A 21075-nucleotide genomic window follows, 5' to 3' on the forward strand; every position below is an offset into this window, starting at 1 on the left:
GTGGAATACTGGCAGTGGGTTAATAGGGAAAGGCACAGGAAATGTTAGAGGAAGGTGCATCCGGGGAGTGTATTTGCCCATCCCTTTTAGGAAGTGACAATCTAGTTCTATGTCATGTCAGTCAGCTTAAATCCACTTGATGCGGCCAGTTTCCTCCAATTCATGGTTGTGTAAGTAGAGCACTGATAGGCATTTCTTTTCTAAGTTTCAAAGTCCCCTTCTAGGAAAAAAAAAAAGAGCTATAATTCCACCATTTCCTGCAATTGTTCTACCTTAAGCTGAAGAAGATACGTGTATGGCTGGGAAAAGGCAGGATCCTGGAACTCTTGATTGCCTTTGTTACCTGATTTGTTGCCAGAGGGAGGGGAGCTGTGATAAGCAGTGACATCTTCATCAATCATGGAATTTTACAGCAGCATATTAAACTGGACAGCCAGCTGAGCAAAAAGAATTTGAATATATGTCTCCATTCATAGAAGTGTAGAAAGCAGAATCTTACCCCCATTCTCCTGCACACCCATTCTGTAACTTCTACTTCGATGGCCACGTGGTAAGATTTAAATTTACTACAGCTGCCACCTTGTCAAGATGGATATCTGATGCCCAGCCATTCCTTATCCCAGTTCTGCTTAGCAGCTTGAAAACACTGCTGAACTGTTATGCAGTTGGTAGCCTATGTATATGTCCAAAACATACTGGAGAGGAATATCTGCTATCATATTGCACAGAATAAAACACAACTCAAATCTTTTCAGCTGCATACCATTGAAAATAGCAAATAAAGAACAATTCTGTTTTCTGGTTTACTATGGAGAATGTATCTCTAGGTAACTAAACTGTTAGCGTGAAGTACAGTTTAGAATTGAATTTGCATGTCTTTTAGGGATTAGGGTTAATTGATAGTTTCAATGCAAAGAGCTAAACCCAGATTCTGGATGGCTATGAAAATTTAACACAGAGTTCACAGATCAGAGTTTTTGCAAAAACCAGAAGATGTACAGTCAGAAGCAGATCACAAACAAAGAGAAAAATCCACCTTTCTATCTGTGCAGACAGGGAAAAATCAGGCCTTACTCAGAGCTCCAGAGGTAAGAGGCCTTTCCAAGCCAGACATCGAAAATGTCTCAAGCGTGGTTTGGGTAAATGTTCAGAAGTTCTATTTTTTTTTCCAAAGTTTAAATCAATGTAGAGTCTATGTAAGAAAATAGCACAAAATTTGTAATGAAAGGCTGGTATCTTGTACTAGCTTCTTAGCAGTGATTAAGTACAAGCATTTTCATGCGGTTGAATGCCAGTGCCTTTGGAAATGGTTTAAACTAAACCACAAAATGACCCATTACCTCTCGGTAAGTGACCTTGTGGGAAGTTAGTAGAGAACAGCAATTAGGCTTAAGATTGACATTCTAGCTTGTTTTGCATTTCCCTGGCTAGAAAACCCTTATATGAGATTGTTTTGATGTGCTGGAATCAAGGTACGGATCTTGTTAGGTTTTGCAAACTGTCAAGTCCATGAAATTGTTGTTGTTGTTTTTCTATCCAATGTCTTTGAAATATAGTCAAATCAGTGCTAATGCGCAGTGGCAGTGTTCCAGGTTTCCACTTTCAGATCTCAGTTGAAATTAGGGAGGGTAGAGAAATGTTACATGTAGACAAAGCTGCCAGATTAAAAATAAGTAAAATAATTCTAGCAATTCCTAAGAATTTAGGTATCTTTACTCTTAACAGTAATCAGTACTATATCCTAGCTAGTTTGTTTATTTGTATAGGGTTTTTTTTGGTTGTTTGGTTGTTTTTAGTTTTTTTTTTTTAATATTCCCTTTATAAAGCTTAGAGGTAAAGGAGAATTTGGAGATAGTTGATGTTTTCCTCACTTCACTTCCCTTTAGAAAGCATAATGGTTTGTGTGCTTCAACTAATCAACTTTTTAAATAAATTTCTGGCTACTGATTTTTGGATATTTGTTTTATAGTTCAAAACTGTGGTTTATCTGTGGAAAAATAATTTGTTACTTTGAGAAATATGAAGGGAAAATGCTCTCTGTTCTTATCTAGATGAGCCAGTAGGGAGCAGTATCTTTCTTGGCATGAATATTTATATTCTCAGTATTTGCGGGCTGCACCATAGCTCACTTTTTCTCTGTCAGACTGTGAACACTTGGAAGCAGACATCCTCATAAACAGATTGCCATTAGGAGTAGTGGATTCCATATTGGCACATCAGCATCAAAAATGGAGATTCAAAACAAAACAGTATTTTTGAAAAGTTGACATGGCATTCCTTTTTATTAGTAAGTTTACTCCCTACCTAGCTATCTGGAGGAAGTGATAACTTTATTACATTAGCTATGAAGTGTGCAGTTAGGTGAAATCCAGCATGCAGATAATCTAATGGGATCCCTTGATTAAAATGGTTACTTACAAATGTAAGTGCCTTCATGAATGAAGCATAAAAGAAAAGCCCCTGTTAGTTTCTGTGAAATCTGAGGCAGGTTTCCCTGTTTATAGAGTTAATCCCAGTAGAAATAGGACAGAGGGGCTAAGAAATTGATTAGGAAGCATAATTGTCAAACAAAATGTGTTCATATTTTGACTCGAGGTTGGTTTTGTTCTTTTTCTCTGGATTGATTCCTTCATCAATATTAACAGAATGAAAATTTGAAATTATGTCTTCTTGCCTCAAAATATTACATTAACTTATTACTTTAATAAGTAACAATACCATAAAAGAACTAAAGTTAGTAACAAATAAAGAAACCTAAAAATCCTTACACCCTGTTTGCATACTTTTTGTCTCTGACACCACTTTGTATATGCTGCCTTATTTTTTCCAACGCTAGGTAATTTTAACTATTTCGTTTTGACAGTTTTGAAGATGTATCACATTGTAGCACATCACTGAGAGAGCATTTATTTTTGCTTGGGAAAAAAAAGAAGTGCGTGATATAACAAGATGGGAAAATGCAGTGACTGAAGAACCTTTAATTCAGATGTGTATGGAAAATAACTATTTTTCAAGATTAAAGCTTTGTTTTTGAAGGATGTGAAGTTATTTTTACTAGCTTAGGGTTCAAATTTAGGTATTTAGGTTGCATATATTTTTTAGTTTGTATCTGTATACTAGGCTTTACTACCAATGAGCATGGAAGGGTTTTCCCTCTTTTCTCTAGAACTGGGGAACCTCATTTAGTACTCCTGCATGCATTTGTTTCTCTCTTACTGTGTATTCTTCTCTTTGCTTCTTTCATTTACTTTTACACAGTTTATTGCCTACTCTCCTATATCTGTCTTAGGTTTCACCTCCCTTTGCTTGTTTATTGTCTCTCTCATCCCTTTTTGTATCCTGTTTTTACTTTCCCAGTAATTTTTTTTTCCTGACATTTTTTCCCGACATTTTTTCCCCACCTCTCCAATCAATGCTACGCCTTGTGTGCCTTCTTTTCATGACAACTTTCAAATCACATGTTTGGTTACTTCTTTCTGGAAGGAAGTCACAGTAGGGAGCAAAGGGAATTCTTTCACCTGTCTAAAAACTACAGGTAACTATCTGCAGGGGGGAGGAATTTTGTTTGGCTTCTCTCTGTTCAAGGGGGTGGCAGACAGCAGAAGTAGGAAAAGAGATGCTAATGGCAAATTCTGAGAATTTGTAGGAAAAGGAATTTTCTAGTGCTATTTCCATTTTGCTTTTGTGCTCCCACCTCTACCTTTTCCTGCTTTATTACAAGCAATAGTGCTATACTGAGTGAGATCGCTCTGCCTGCAAAGTAGCAGACAGGGAGGAGCCCAGCAGGCATTAGCACTGTTTCAGGCTGCAGTAAGTCCTGATAAGATATTCTCCTCAATATCCTCTTGGTCAGCTGCAATGCAGAACAATTGGTACATGGATCAACATGCCTCCCCCATTCCAGAATAAACACTAAAGGAAGACCTTGATGAACCCTACCAGACGAATTTAAGCTGGTTCCCAGGGAGCTGGGGGAAAGCTGTGAAACTGGGGCTTCTTCACTTGGATACTTTTCTAAGAGAACTGTTGGATGTCAGTTCCATAAAAGCAGAAGGACCATCATGTCAAGTCACTATAGCAGGGTTGTTACATGGTTTGCCTCAGTTTGGATCTTCTTGGTCATATGTGTATAGCTTTATTTTTATTTAATAGAGTCTTAAGAAAACAATACTTTGAGTCTCCTAAAACTGCTGTAGGCCTGGTCTTAAGCCAAATCTTTAATTACCTTCCTGTCTTTTGATTGTTGACTCTGCCTTGTAATAGCAAAACAGAGCCTCTATGTTGGATTCGATAGTGCTGGTTAGATCATGACCTTGCTACTGAAATACTGTTTCTTCTACTGTTTCAAATCCAAGTAATCGTTAGAAATATAGGTTAATAAAGGCAGCACCTTTTTCACATTAATCAGTCTGCACATGTCAAAATATAGAACAAGCTTTTCATGTGAAGAATGTCTAAACTTGCTCTTTTGTGTTTTCATTCAAATAAAAGCCTAGGCTTTTTCCTCTCATTTGCAAGAATACAGTTTCTTCCACAGCTTGTCAGCAGAGTTAAATCTTGAAATATTTAGGTATGATGTTGTTTCCTTTTTGCAGTTGGGTATTTAACATTATGACTGATCGTTTTCTTGATATCAAATAACTGACATCTACCATTTGACCTAAAAGATACTCTCCTATATTGTCAGCATGCCTTAAGTTAAGTGGTAGATCCACATTTAGCTCCACAGGTTTAACTACAGATTAAATTCATCCCCAAGCTGCTCCCAATTGCTTGGGGAAAAGGGGGACATCTAGTACATTAGTTAAGAATTGAGAGCTTAATTGGTGATATGATGAGGAACTTGGATAATGCAAATATCAGAGTAACTCTGAAGGAGTATGTGTGGAGGCAATTAGCTACATTAAGAGGTTCTTACCAAGGTAAGATGTGGCAGAAGGAGAACCTTGCAAATAATGGTGATTATAATCACCAGCAATATCACTTATCGATCCAAAATTGTCTATTTGATAGCCTGGAGTATTAGTTCACTGTGCATTGCTGAACTCTTAAAGGCCTGCTCAGTAAATTAAGGCTTGAAGGTCTCAATTCTGCAAATAAGAGTCCTTGTATTTTACTGATGTAAAACTTCTGGCCTATGTATTCTGTTGGTAAAAATATATGGGGACTGGACCCACTTCTGTCATCAGAGAAATTAGTTCTTCATATTTATTAGACAAAGCCCTTCCCCAACTAGTTGCATTTTGCTCCTACAGATATTGGTGTTTCCCATCCTTTGGGTTGCTACTCAGGTTTTTTGGTCATACATTTCATAGCTACAAACCATGTGATAGCATTACTAATTTTTAAATGGGTTTGAAAAATTGATTTAAGGGTTCAGTTTTATGGTGTCTGTAATTTTTTAGCTTACAAAGGGACACCAGCAACGCTTAAGCCTAGAAAAAAATGCATGCTGAAGTTTCTCTTTCCCTGTTACTCTACATCTCTTTCTCCCTTCACGGAGCTTTTGAGAGTAATATCATCTAAGCAAAATTACATGTTGGTACAAAGTAAAATAACGGTATTAATTAGCCAGGAATAAATTTAGGCTCTAAATTAGAAGGTTTTTAGCTCTCGTCTAAATAATGGAGAGAAAAACTCCCAACCTGCTTTTAAGATGGACCATGAAAACTTTGTGAATAGGGATATATTCAGGATTGGTTACATGAGGCAAGACTCAGTGACCTGATGAATCTCTGTATCTCAGTGATATGATGAATCCCTGTCTTGCTAAATGCAGAGCTTTGAACTTTCATGCTACTTAACAATAATATTAGATGAACTTTACAGGTGGATAGATCATATCATTTTAAATCAATGGCATATTTTGATGTGTGTTAGTCACTGGAAGTCATCTTTTTTCACCTTTGTTTTCAGTCTGCATTTCTGCTCTTGTATTTTGCATATTTGAATTGGATAGAAACTAAATCTAGAAATGGCATGAATATGACGGTCCAAAAATAGTTTCTGGAAAACCTAATTAAAGAATTGGCAAAATGTTGCTTGCTATCATTGTGAGTTCAGAGCCTGGTTAAATTAAATTTGAAGAATCTCAGCCTCCAGTAGTGAACTTGTTATGGATATTAGAGACAAAGTCAAGAATGCAATGTGATAATTATCAAAGAGAAATATGAAAAACAGTATTGAAGCATTAACTAATATAATACTAATTAGAACACTAGTCTTCCCTAGATGAATATCTACTCATATTTCTTGAACTTCTAAGTTGTTTATAATACAGTAAAAGATCATGCTAGGGGCTGTTTTACGTAAGAAGGCAAATTATTAGATTTGATAATTCTTTCATACTGGCTATCCTGGAAAATGTTGCAAACAGAGTATTTCTTTACATTGAATAGAATTTCCTTGAGTACCTCCCAGATGCTTGGTAAGGTAGGGAGAAACTGGAGTGTTTGACAAAGTAAACAGAAATACATACAGGACTAATCCAAAGCCCAAGGCGTCAATAGAAGGATTTCTACTGATTCAAATAAGCTGTAGGTCAGGCCAGTGCTGCAGAAGTCATCTTAGTAATGGACTCCCCCACACACACAGTACAAAGGGAACTCTTTATATGTATGTCCAAACAGAGTGTTTGGAATGCTTCCAGCAGAGTTTGGCTCTGATTTGACATGAATTTATTTCAGCTTGTTAAGCCACTACTATATGATTTAAATAAATGTTATTTTAATGGATGCTGACAAAAATAGATGGACTCTATGACATGTAGTTCAATTTGTGAGCCTGACTGCTTAAATAGCTCAGTTTTGCCAGCACATAAATAATTTTTCTTTAACAAAAAAACACAGATAGCTCGTAAACATCTAAAAAGCCTAGGAGTGCATGTTGGGAAAAAAAAATAATGTTCAGTTTAGAGTTTGAACTCTTTGTTGAGTGAATTTCACATGACTGTTTCTTATAGAAACCTTTTGGGAAAGTTTATTAGTGAAACTTTTGAATGTCATGTTTCAATTGCAATTTAGATCTTCACAGAATTAATGGAATCAAACTGTACAGTAGTTGTTCACATGAAGGAAGAAGGTTACATTTTAAACACATAAATACAGAATTAGCTAACGGTTCTATTCTCACCAAAAGTCTAGGTAGACACAGAAAATTGTAAAGAAATATTTAGAAATTACCTTTTCCAAGTTTGGTGGTTTTTTTCTAAAAATATCTAGAATTTTGTTAAGGGCAAGAATTGGAACAAGATAAAGGCTTTCTATAGGTTATGGCTTGAATTGAAGGGATTCCCCCACTTTTTTATGCAATCTATTGCAATGTTGAATTATTCTTATGGTGCAGAATTTTTTTCTTATACTCGCATAGATATCCTCCTGAAGTTACTTGTGTCCGTTTCCTCTTGTCATGTCACCATTTATCCTTCTGAAGAGAGTATTTGTATCTTCTCTGTAACTACCTATTCAGCCTATTGCAAGGCTGAAAACCTTCTCTTATTTTGACTGAGCGAAACCCATTTCCTTCAGCCTTTCTTCATGCCTTAAGTTCTCCAACCGTCTGATCATCTTGATGGCCCTCTGTGGGCCTCTTATTTTGTCAATGTCTCTCTTGAAATGGGGGAACTCAAATGGGACCCAGTGCTTCAGGTGTGGTAGAGTGAAATCATGACATCCCTTGATCTGCTGACTATACTTTTACTGATGCAGCCCAGGACATGGTTTCCCTTCATTGTTGCAACAGGACAACTGCCGACTCATGTTCAGCTTTCTGTCCACCGATACTTCCAAAGCCACACTCTAGTTAGTGAGATCACAGCCTATGTTGGTGCTTGGGTTTATTCCATCCCATGTGCAGGGCTTTGCATTTATCTTTGTTAAACCTCATGCATTTCTTGTTAGTCCAGTGTTCCAGCCTTCTAAGGTCTCTCTTCCTAAGGTGGCTCTTGTATCTGCTATATCTGCCTCTCCTTCTAGCTTGGTGTCATCCCCAGACTTGGTGAGTGTGCATTCAGTTCCATCATCCCAATCATTTATAAAGTTATTCAATACTATCAGACCCCAATAATGACCCCTGAAGGCCGCTACTTGTGACTCCCTCCTGCTTTGACTTTGAGCCATTAGGCACCCCCCATATGCATTAGCCTCCCCTGATTGACATCTCCAACAGTTTTCCACATGCATTTACTTTGGATATCTACCCTGGAGGTGGCAATCTTCTGACCATAGAAAAATGCACCTACTTTGTAGAGATTTACAGCATTTATAAAATCATAGATAGCTGTGATACATGAAAGATGAATGCACATAGGTATATATACAACTCACCTAGCAACCATTTCCTAGACAGTAACTTACATGGCTCATGCATTTCAGAACATTTTGAATACTCTACAGACCTGTAGTAAAAATGTAAACTGTGCTTTAAAGCATTGTGTGTCTGTCAGCATATTTTATTCACACACTTATTTTTTTGATTCAGTAATTTCTGAAGTATCATCTTTTGCTATTTTTTAGTCCATATTGTCTCATATGAGATGTCATTAGCAAAAAACTGAATATAAATAATATTGCTAGAGTCATAGATGTAATCGATGTAGAAGTGAATGGTAATTACAGTGTCAAAAAAAAAGATGCTAATTGATTTATATGCTTCATGGCACAATGTGCTTTGTAGCTTGCTTCTTATTAGGTCATTCCAACATAGAATTGAATAACTTGTTCAGTCTTGAACTGTGTCCTGTTGAAAAATTGCATTATTTTTTAATACTCCTATAGTAGATTTCAGGAGACTTATGAAAACAGAAGCATATTGTGACAGCCTGATGTTCAAGATGGGCCTGTATAAAAATTCTGTATCTAATTTTGAGAAAAAAGAAGTGGCATTAGAGGGCTTGAAATCTTAGCTCCAGATTTTAGGTTTATGGCTTTGGTCATCATAAGCGGAAAGAAGCTTCTCTGGCATGGAGAAGTTTTCAATTGCAAATAAACTTTAAAGTTAAAAAAAGGGAGATGGAAAATGTCTCCCAACTAGCATACCCACAGCACTTCTCTTTTTTGACATAAAGGATACAATAATATTATTAAAGTCTTGGCCACGAGACTTATACTGTAGCTGGAGTCTCACTCTCCTCTTTCTCCTCTTCTCTCTCTCCTCGTTTGTTTATTCCCCATTGCAGGTGAAATCTCTGTGGAACTAACTAACCATTCATTCTTTCCCCAGTTAATTCACTAGGAAATCTTAGTTTGGCTTTGGCATGGGACCTTGTTCTCTGTGTGGCAGCTGAGCACTGTTGATTCCTGGGATAAGTTTCAAATGACAAAAGCATGTCACTTGGGCTTTGATCTTTAACTTCAGTCACTGGTGGAAAAGATGTAATCATCTGCTGGTTTTGCTAAGTATAAATGCAATAAAAGTAAGAATTACATCGCACGAGGGTAAAACTGCTAATGCGGTAACTGAGCATCATTTTGCAAAACTGCAAAAACATCCTGCCTGTATCTTATGAAGAATTTTTTTTCACTTTTCTGTTCAGCTGATTTATTACAATCCACCGTGTTGGAGGGTGCCTGAACTTGCTTCCTCTTTCCTTTTCAGCTTCCTTATTTTAGCTCAGATGGTACTTTACTTTAAATCACATAATATGGTAAAAGGTCTGTTATTTGACCTGGGACTAGGTTCACACGACCAATCTTAGCTAGTCTAAAATTAAATGTAAACAATGCTAAAATATACTGAATAATTCTCAACTTAAACTCGGGAGCTGCCAAGTAGAACAGTACTTTATTATTGCACAATAAAACACAATTAGAATAATGACTGTTAATGATTTAAGGTGTTTGTAAAATGAACATACCAAACCTTTCATTCCACAATACTATTATTGCAGCTGTACCCTATTTGTTGAGGGCTTGAGGAGACGTTTCCTATTTTGTTTGATTTATAGCCTTATAACCTCACAAATAGTAGGAATTTTCCACTGGTGATTGCACAATGTATGGAAAGGACAAAATTATTTTTAAAATTGATCATGTTTTACAAATTGCCACTTCTACTCTGTAGTCAAGTATTTCCTACTTCTGCAGAGCTTTTTTTCCCTCCCGTTAATACATTAATCCCTCCTGTGATGAATGTATTAACAGAGTTAGCTTTCCAATTATACTTGTATTGTAGTACACCAACAGGATAGTTTTTACCATGGAATTCATTATCTAGGAAAGATGAAGTTTGAAAAAGAAACAATCATAGACTATGATTTTAGAGACACAAGCTATAAAAACTTTAATATCAAGGTTAAATTGTTCGTTTGTGGGTTTGTCTTTTCATTGTTGTTTTGTCTTTACTCAGTTTAAATCTATAGCTACAGCATGATAAATTGCCATGAAAGGATAAGAAAGGCTAGGAAATGTTGCATGGCTTGAGAAATACTCCATGGAGGCACTGTGGATTCTTTAAGAGAAAAAATCACAATTGCTGTGAATTAATCTAGGTTCCTTGGTGAGGCCTTGTGAGCTGTCTCAGCCCCATGTTCACTTCTGTTCCAGAATGCTTCCAAACATCTCTGATACTAGACAGGTATCCAGACATATTGTTTATTGTATCGTGTGTCCTAAGAACATCTGTGGTTGTTTTTCTGCTAATCCGGCATGGGATTAATTCACATTCAGATCTTGCTTTGATGGATGTGTGCGGTGAGCAAGATGGTTGAAGATGGATGATTTTATTTAGCTACTGTAATTCATTTGGGGCAAACAGAAAAGAGAAAAAGACTTCTCAGTCAGAGATAGCAAATTCACAATACTAAAAAAAAAAGTGAAATTATGTGAGAAGATGCGGAACTTCTTTGTTTTAAGCATGCTGCCGTACAGCTAGGAAAACTTCAAGCTATTTATTTTGCCAATATTTTCTATTGGCCATGGAGTGCAGGCAAGTCTTGTTTTCCATCACAGACCCAAACAGACATGAAATGCTTCTTTTACAGTTTAGTGTCCCTCTTTTGGTTGGCCTACTTAATACAGCATTGCTCTGAGAAAGTCATGAGTAAGAAGAGCCAAAACTAGAACTATTGTTGGTGGGGAGGCTGCGTGTGCCAGAAATGGTACTTTTCTTAAAACATTCTTCATGTGACTGTGATTCACAGAAATTTCTGGCGTTTTTTTAAAAAACTGCTGAAGGTCATAAACTACTCACCTTCATGTATTAGCTCTGCTGTGTGAAGGGAGTAACTTGCTAATGATCAGCATGTTCTCATTGTTTGCAACGCGTTTTACAGGGAAGCGTGTGGATTCAGTATAGTGGTATGACCTCAGTCTCGCAGCCTACCATGGGCGGAGCTTTCATAACATTCACTCACTTATTGAATAAACTGAGAAGGGGAGGGACACTTGTAGCGGGGCCAAAGAATCAAGACCCCTACCTCAGTAGGGGTCTTAAAAAAATATCACTTTTATCACTTAAAAAAAAAAAGTGATAAAATGTATATCATCGTCACCATCTTTGTCACTGTTTTTAACTGTTTCATTAGAAGCTTCCTTAGCAAGTTCAGTGGAAGGTTGTTGCGCATGTGTGTGTCCCTGTGCATGTGTTCTCCAAGTACTTCTCTTTCGTTTCTTGTGGTTTATAGTAAAATAAAGCTCAGAGCAAAGTGGTGAAAGCTTGGACAGCACTTTTAAAAGTGTCTCTTGAGTTCCAGGAACTCGGCTATTGTGAATTATTATTCTGAAAAAAGATGAGTTTCTGTCACTTAAAGAGAAAAGGCGATTTGTGCACAAAGTATTAAGTTTGTAAAAGTCTAAAAAGAAGTTTTTAAAATGGGTGGGATTTAAGCATTGTTATTAAAACTGGATTATTCTGCTTAGCTTTTATATCTAAAATATTTGTATTACAGTGCTGAGCTTTTGTTTAGAGGATAAAAATACGCTGCTGTTAGAGTCTCTTTTTAAAGGAAAATCATACATTTAGAACAGAAAACCAAACAAATTTTGTTGGGTTAATTTTTAGAATAGGAAACGAAGTTTTGCTGAGATAAGGAGTTTTCCAAGCCACTAGAAATTTTTATTGTATAATACTTAAAAGACACACTGGTAACCTAACATTTGTTTTCATGAGGAGAGTTAAGAAATATTAACTTGATTGAGGATAGTCAGTTACTTTGATTTTTAATTTTATGATAGGCACAATAATATTAGAAGAACCTTATTTTTTGTTGAAGATAACGAAAACTGAATTTTAATTTGGCTGAAATTTATAGTACTGCACCTGCAAAAATGAATATGAATCTGTGTTTGTTCTTGCGGAAAGGGTGGTTGGGCAATCCAGCATCTGTTAGTAAAATATGTGTACTTGTGTATGAAGGCAAGTACAAAATCTTGCTTAAGTCCTGCTTAATATGACCTGCTCTATTCAAGAGACCTTCTCACTATTGCTCAGTCTTGCAACACTTGTTACAAGCTTTTGTGAATTGAGATTTTGGATCAAATTTAACTAGTAAAAAAACAAAGTCTCAGCATGTGAGATGCATGATGCAAAGCCTCTGAGAAAACTAAGAACACAGTCAAAGTAATCCAAGAATTCTTTTCAGACAGGAAACCTTCCACTTACCAAGTTTTAATTCATTACATTAACTATGAAATTAGCTAAAACTCAGAATGTTATGTTAGAAACAAAGATGAGTATGCTTAATTTAAGATAGATTGGTTGATCTACTCCTTAAGATTACGTAGAGACTCCTTGTCTTTAAATATCCAGGAAACAGAATAATAATTTCTATTCATTGTGCAGAGGAGAAACAATACAAAGAGATTGCACTGCAGAAAAACAAATGTTGCTATATGCTGACAGAAATAGAGGAAGCTTTCCCAGGACATGAAAACACAGTACAGTTGGAGATGATGATAGGATCTGACTGTTTGTTTGTGTTTGGAAGATCTTAACTTTAAAATGAATGCATATAACTTTAGGTGGCAGATTGTTTTACTTTCCACTGCTTAAGGACTGTTATCCTGACCACAGTAAAAGTAATGCAAATAATTTGGAAATTCAGTAGAATTAACAAGAATTTAATGCAAGAAATCTCAATATAGTTAAGTCTTTTAAATGGCTTAATGGTCTATTTAAGTTGTGGTTGTAAGGAATAAGGTTTGTTACCAATGTATCCACACTTTAAGACTAGAGAATGAACTAGGGAATCTTTGATTGAATGTTATAAATGTACCTAAGACTTGCTAAATATAAAGCACATATTTCCAATTTCATTGCTAACAACTAGTCAGAAAAAACAACCCACAAAACTTGCAGTAAATATCACCAGGTCTTTGAAATATCAAAAGATGTGTACTTTGCTGCTATTCAGCTTTTTATTTTGGTCCATGTTTTAAAAATAGATCATTATTTCATCTGTTGTATGTTGTAAAAATAGAATCTCAGTGTTTTGACGAGTTGACCGGAGTTGCACAAGTGCCCAGAAATATAAAACTGTTCTCAGGGAAGAGGAGAAAACATTGTACTTCAAATAAAGTATGGCAAAAGTTTATTGTGGAAAGACGGGATTTTACCTATGTCTGTATTCCTATTTTCAAATCACATCTTTCTTTCACTAGTTGCTACCATGCTCTGCTCCCTTTCTGCAGTGAGGATGTCCCTGACTTCAGCATCTGGCAATCCTGGGGATTTCTCTGAAGGGCTATCTCCAGAAAAGGGTTTAAACGCTCTGTCTGTCTGGTCTGTGGTATCTTTTTGCAGCCAGTATCTTTTGTGATTTTCACTTTCGCTGAATATTAAAGTAAAAATCCAGGTATCGTCTCAACTCTAGCAGGAAAACTTGGCATAAGTATTTAAATCTCTGTAATAAGATATGAAGAAAGTGCATCTTCACTAGGTCTTTGCTTTAGATCAGGAGTGCAATTTTGAAGTGAATCTCCCTGTTGTGCAACCTTACTGTGTAATTGCTTGTATTGCAGAGCAGCCAATGCCTAACAAACAAAATTAAAATGGAAAGCATGCTCCAGAAGCACACTGGAAAAAATTGCCTTTGTGTTTACATTTGTATAACTGTTTGAGGCCAATGTGTGAGCCCAAGGAGGGGCTGAGAACTTTTCAAATTGCCTGCTGATTCTGGGTTGCTTTGAAACTTGCTGAATACATTGTCCTGGAAGTCTGCCAAAGTTACAGCCAAAGTTGCAGCAAATGGCTCAGAATATTTTTCTGGAGAGGTACGTATTTGTCAGTGGAAAAACCAACAGCATATTAAAAGAAAATAGTGCAGGGACAGTATGCTCTGATTTTGTGAAAAGCTGGCAGCTTTTCAGGAAATTAATAGGCTGAAAAGATGGTGTGAACATTGAGTAATAAATCCTCTATCTTCTGTTGTTTATTTTCAGGGAAACAATCTTTGTAAATAGGATTTTGTTAAGGAAGCATGAAACGCTCTTAGCAGTTTCGCCTCCTAGTAGTAGTACTATTTCTCCTCTGCCTGTAGAACTATGGATATTGGTCAAAGAAGCATATGTGGCCCCAGTCTGAGTTGCTTCTCCGTGTAAATCCATGTACATTTCATGGGACCAGTCCTTCCTTGAGAGTATTTTGTGCTAAGGAGGCCCTATTAGCCTCTGATTCTGGCACCTCCAAACCATCTTTTCCTGACCTAAGTGCTCAGCTAAAAGACAGAAACTCTTAATTAAAATCAGAACAAAATCATTTGGCTCGGAAAGAAAGAAATAATTACAGAATGATTTAGAAAGAATTGGAAAACATCTGACTGGTCTTTTGCCTTTCTGCATGTTTATTCTAGTCTCCCAAAGCAGCAGTTTTGAAACCAAAAGTCATCTTTTTGACTCAGTTGGCAAATAATAGATCACAGAAACCAAGTGTTGTGCCATGTTTCCTTGCTTTTACTTTACCTCACATGGTTGTCTTCCAAGACCAAGACTCTGTACAGTTAAATATGTAAGTACAAAGTTTGGATATCTCTTGTATTCAGTGTTTTGTAGAGACATGAAATCTACTACAGTTTGTTGCCTAGCAGCTTGTTCTGAATTTTTGGTATAGGAACAGGCATGGGGTTGTACAATTGCTAGTGCACTCCAGTCTTCTGGCCAGGCATGAGTGCTTGTGGAGGAGAACTGCAGTCTTCCATGCCCTCTATGCTAAGTCAGCTTCTGGATGTACTTTTATACAGAACCCACCGAACAACGCTTGATAAATCAAATAACAGCTAGTGGAGACCATTTTTCTGTGTATCTTCTGGTATCTGTGCATCCAGCTTCCATTGACTAATCTGTATTTTGTTAAAAATATCATTTGTGAGATAAAAACTTTCAAAATTTTACTCTTCCCACTGCTAAAGACCTAGTGATTTAACTATTTATGAGGAGGAGCATATATTGCCTTTTGGCCACTGACAGTAGCATTGAGAAATTACAATGCAACTGATTTATTTTCAGCACGTTGCTTTGAATTATGTGAGACAGGAAAATAAAGAACTGACTACTATACTTGCTTTTGAAACATCACTTTGGATTTAGAGCAATCAACGTGCCACAGGATTTCTTGCATATAACAATTTCATTAACAGAACTTACTGGGTTTTTTTGTTGGCTATGCAATCTGCACTTAATTACTTAATCCATGTTGGGACCATTCATTAGAAAGAATAATGTTATATTTCTGTTATGCTATTTTTAAAGGCTGTGTAACCTGTCAAGTAATAGGTCTTAGCTCCAAGATTAAATTTCTTCTGTATTATTACACTATAAAACTCTTACAAAACTTGATATCAGAATTAAATTAGTTAAATATTATTACTGTTTCTTCTTTCCTGAAGGAGAATTGTGGACTGGCTCTTTCAGTTGTAAACCTGTGTCTTGGAGAAAGTTAATTTCATTAGAACAGTTCTGATGCATCTTTTGGCTGATATCACTTTGAACCTCAGGGGAGAAATCCTTAATATTAACCAAAACCTACACAAGTGTACTGTTTAATACCAGATTTACAAGAGGATATTTCTAAGTATCTTACAAATTCTATGCTTTTGCTGCAGTGTCCTTTGCAATTAGTTCTCCTAAATAATCTTTCAAAAATAGTCTGGTCAAACTTCTATTGCCATTATTTCTTGTTTGTTGCATTGTAATAACATCTATGTTTGTGAATCGGTACTGCATATTCACTTTGATAGTGTAATCATGTAATAAAGGGACAGCTTCTACCCCCACAGAATTCTTCCTACACCTTGTCTGTAGGGCTGCATGTGCAGTATGTGCCAAAACTACCCGTCTTCTAGTACGGTCTTCAACCTATTGGGAAACTCAATAAGCATTGTTTATGGTATCCTTTCCATTTAATTTCTGTGTCATACTTGAATGTTTGTTTTTAATAATAATAAATAAGTTTCGGTCCCTTTGCAGTCGCTAGCAGTCTGATCCTAAGAAATGTTAGATGTAATGATCTCAGGATCAACAGCGATAGCAACTACCAAGATCCACACGAGTTGAATGTCGTCTTTCAATGCTATATTCATAGGATTGTTTTATTTCATGATTTGCAAAAGCAAACGGGGAAGATGAATATGATTATATGGAGTTTTTAGTCATAGGCAAGCCAAGCTAATTACATTTACCATGGAAAAAGGAAAAACAGAAAGAAAATGATAACGTAAGAGATGAATCCCTGGCAGAAACTGTTGGCATTTAAGAATAATTTAATTTTTGATAGAAATGTTAGCTAGTCTTGTAACTCATTTTGCATATTTTATGTATTTAATGAAGCTGTAGAAAAGTTTTTAAATTACTTTGGTTTGATTTAAGCAGCTCATTGTTCTCTTTTCACTGAGACAGAGCATTCTATGTTTGTTATATGCTCACCCATATAGGCAAGTTGTATCAAAGAGATATTTTTGTGCTATACTTGCAAAAATTCTGGGAGCAGCCCCAGCTCTGAGTGCACTTCCTACCATTGTCATAAATCACTAGATACATGTTTTGCCTTACTTGGGAAATTCTTTTGTAAATCAATGGCTGCACTAAAATCTGTTGTTTATGAAAGCATGGTGAGAGCTATGCTCTGAGGTTTTTAGTTTTTCTGGGAGTCAAACAACATATTTTTTTCTTCCTCTTGACCCAGTTTGTGTGATATTTGAGTTTCAAAGTAAATTTTACATATTCTAAAGCCCATAATTATTGAAGTTTCAGTAATGAGCTTGGACAAACTTAATGTTGTGTTCATTTTGTGATAAAAGACTCTAACTGATTTTTTTTTTAAGCTCTTACCACTGCTTCTGTCTCTTTTCAAATGCAGACTGTTCTGCTATGAAATAGCTCTTAATTACAAAGTTATACAGACGTTGTATTTTGAGTTTATATCTCTCATTTCTTTGTTAGGTGACTCTTTTTTTTTAACTCACCCACTGTTTCTAAACCCTAGGTACTAAGCATTCTTGTCAGGGATTACCATTGTGCAAATGAAGTTTGTTATTTTTTCATATAATATTTAGCTTTGTTCAGAGGGGTTTGTAGAAATTGCATATATTAGAAACAGCTGATCATATTCTCTGGACAAAAGTTCCTGTAAGTCCAGCTATTTGCCTTTCTCTATTTCTTTTGAAATATCCCTAAATCATACGGAGTCTTCACTAATATTTTAGTGAAATATGAATAGTAACAGTATTATTGAAATTATTTAAATGAAAGTAAGTTTATTTTCAAGTAAGGTTTTGGCAGTTATTAATAGACGTAATCGAGACTGGAAATCTTCACTGGTACTTTTTAAAATGTGACAATTCTGTTCTCAGTTGTACGTTTGCGTTTCCCAAAATATATTTAACAAATATAAAAAATGTGATGTTACAGAGTTAAGCTATGGTACACATTTCTATTTTTTTGAGGTAAACTCAGTTTAAAAGACAATCTTACAACATTCTCAGCACTTGTTTGTGATCATTATATTCCTGCCTTCTAAGATGGAGGTCATAGTCCCCTCAGTTCTGTAAATGACTGTTAGCATGAAAATGCTCTGAGAATAATCAGTGAAGTGAGCCTTTAATGAGCTTAAAAAACTCTTTTTCTAAAAACTCTTTGTAAAACATGTTTGCTTGTGTGTTTTATGTATTTTTAAACCAGATCAATTGCCTATTCAATTTAGGATGTAGCTGCACAAATTGTTGAATCAACGCAACTGAGGAGGCAGTAACATCCAGAAAGGTTGAGTCAGCAAGATGGAAGGTCTTGGAACATGCTTCGTTCAGAATAAAGTTTTATGGGCATAAAAAAAGTCCTTTATAATAACTTGGTTCCTCGTAATTACTCTTTGGGTTTATACTGATCAGTACAAGCAAATTTTCCTTAGGGCTTTATCCTGTTTTCATTGACATAACAGCAATTCCCATTGATCTCAAGCTTTTCCCAGTCTGTTTCCTCAGTGCATTCAGGGATATTATTGTAGCATAAGAACGCAAGTTGTTTTCCATAGAGAGGAATGGGTTTTAATCTGTGACTTCATAAATTGAAGCGTTTTCATGATGTATTTGTAGATTCATTGAGAGTAAGAATTGACCAAAAAGAAGCAAATAGATTCAGGCCATTAGAATATAATTCACAGAGCTTCAAATGGTTGAACTCTGTTCCTGATGGTAATTTCAGGAGCTGTCAACCTGACTGTTCTCTGTGGTTGCGTGTACTAAGCAGTTTAAATAATTACACAGTTATTTCTTAAGAAGGCTCTCTTCAAATGGCAAAATAACACTTTCTGAAAACACTGTACATCTTACAATGTTCTGACAGGCACTATTTTTGAAATGTGTATTTCAAATAAAACTAAGAAAAATAAAATGGTAAGCTAATACAGAGCTTATGATATTCTCAGTATGAATACACAAAGTGCTACAATTGCCAGACCAAAGGTCTGCCTGATGCAGTACCTTTCTCTGAAGGTAGTTAATAGCAGATGTTTGGGAGGGTAGTAGAAAAACATGACAGTGAATAGTGTGATTCTATCCAGTGGACTTGAGAGTGTTTGTAATCCTTTTCAAAGATTACTCTTCAAACCAAAATAGTACCTCAAGTATGTGATATCTTGGTATACATACAATATTTTTACAATCATAACACAAGAGATAGAGGTCTGTTATGATGGGTCCAAACCTTTTGTGTTAGGCACTGTAGAAGCACATAACAAGAAAACCTTTGCTTCCCTTCCCTCTTTTGTTAAGCATAAAAGCTTTGGCATTAACAGCGTAGCTCCACTGCCACGGTAACATATTTTATGTGTAACTGTTTTGGAAAACAAGTGTAGATAGTAAAAAAATTTTAAAAACCCTACCTGCTTCTACATCTTCTGCGAATTCTCTTCAATTCCTCATTGTCCTCCTAGGCAGAAATGTAATGTGTAATGAAAGAATATAGAAAACTTTTCCAGAAAAAAGGTAATTGAGATCAGCCTTAAAATTCATTATTTTCTTCGTTACCACTGCTCTGCATTACTTTGAATATAGGCACCTTAAAAATCTTTTTCATGTCACTGCTGTGAACTCTAATGCCCCTCACACTAATATAAATATGAAATGGTGCATCCTATTCAAATCCTCCACTGAATTGAAATAATCAGATTGAGCCATGTTGTTTTATTGTGTCAGCACATCTAGTAATAAAATGTCAGAATATAGCATGTCAAATGTAGAGCTTTGCTGGCAGAATAAGCCTGAGGCTTATTGGTGAAATCTCTGCCTTTTCATTCAGGCTCTGTGAGGGTGATTGCAGGATGAAAAAGGGCAGAAATTTTCTGTTCCTAAGAAATACATATATTTGTAAAATATTTCTTCTGAAATATTTATTCTGAAATTGGAAGCCTTTTCTTCCCAAGTTTGCATTCTTCCCTCTCATACAAAATCCATCAGTAAGGTAAGCACTTTTTCTTACGGCCAGCTTTAAGATTAATCAAAGAGAAAGCATGCTTCTGTAAACTCAGCTGAGTCGCATTTGTTCATTTCATGCCAGACCTGCAGCACCACTTTGCCTTATGTTTCATTTTATCAGAAAGGTCTGTCAAAAAATATTCACTTACAGTCTTTCTTTTCCACATCAAATGAAAACAGAAGTCTTCATGGGATGGATGAAAGGGGCAATGTTTCTTAAGCTGCTTCTGATTAAATATTTTAATGGGAATCTTTACAATAGACAGCAGGAGGAAAATAGATTCTTTTGTCTGCCTTTTTTCTAGAGTATTCCCCTGATATATACAAGCTGTTAATACTGAAATACTTTATTTCTCCGTCCTATACGTCGAACATGAACAGTGTTGCTAAGAGTCTTTTTTAGTAGTACTACTGTCTTTTAGCAGAGCATTTTTTGCTTTAAATTTGAGAATTTCACTGAAAGGACAGTGTAAGTTTTATGAAATGACTCTATTAACTGTGGTTGTCACAACATCTTGTTTTATACCCATTCTGACTGTGGGTTTGGAAACACATATGTCTGTTACCTGTTACACTGAAGTCACTGGCTCATTTTGTGTTATCTGATAGCTGTTCATGTGCTGACCTAAAGCTGTATTCAGGGCTGTAGTGAGATACTAAATGTTGCATATTTGTCTGTGATCTGTCTTAACGTAGGTTTCTGTAGTGTCAGAAATGGTTCTGTCGTGATGAGCCTTCTAGATATCTTGGTAGTCAGCTAGTTCATCTGTGGCTGCATGGCTGACAATACAGTATCTGTATTCGAATGTACTCTGAAGCAGTTTCACGGTGTGACTCTTGCATTACTGTTGTATAAGTAAAACAACCAAACAATTGTTTTACATATACGGAGTTGTTGAATGAATGTCAAAGGCATATTAAATCACGGGTTAAGATCCAAGATACATACAACTACCTATTGAGAACCTGTGGTTCTGTAGATCCGGTTGGGAATTTAGCAGGATTTCTAGAATTTCTTTTTTCTGGCAAAATCAAACATACACCAAAGAACACCTTTCTGAAGACATCACACTGCTGATACTGCTTGTATTCAGCAAGTGGAAAAAATACAGTAAAGTAGCACTCAGTGGCACTTCTGCACCTTTGTGACTTTTGTGAAGTCCTCTGCCTTGTTCAGA

The sequence above is a fragment of the Larus michahellis genome, chromosome 7 (assembly GCF_964199755.1).
Source record: "Larus michahellis chromosome 7, bLarMic1.1, whole genome shotgun sequence".
Taxonomy (NCBI): Eukaryota; Metazoa; Chordata; class Aves; order Charadriiformes; family Laridae; genus Larus; species Larus michahellis.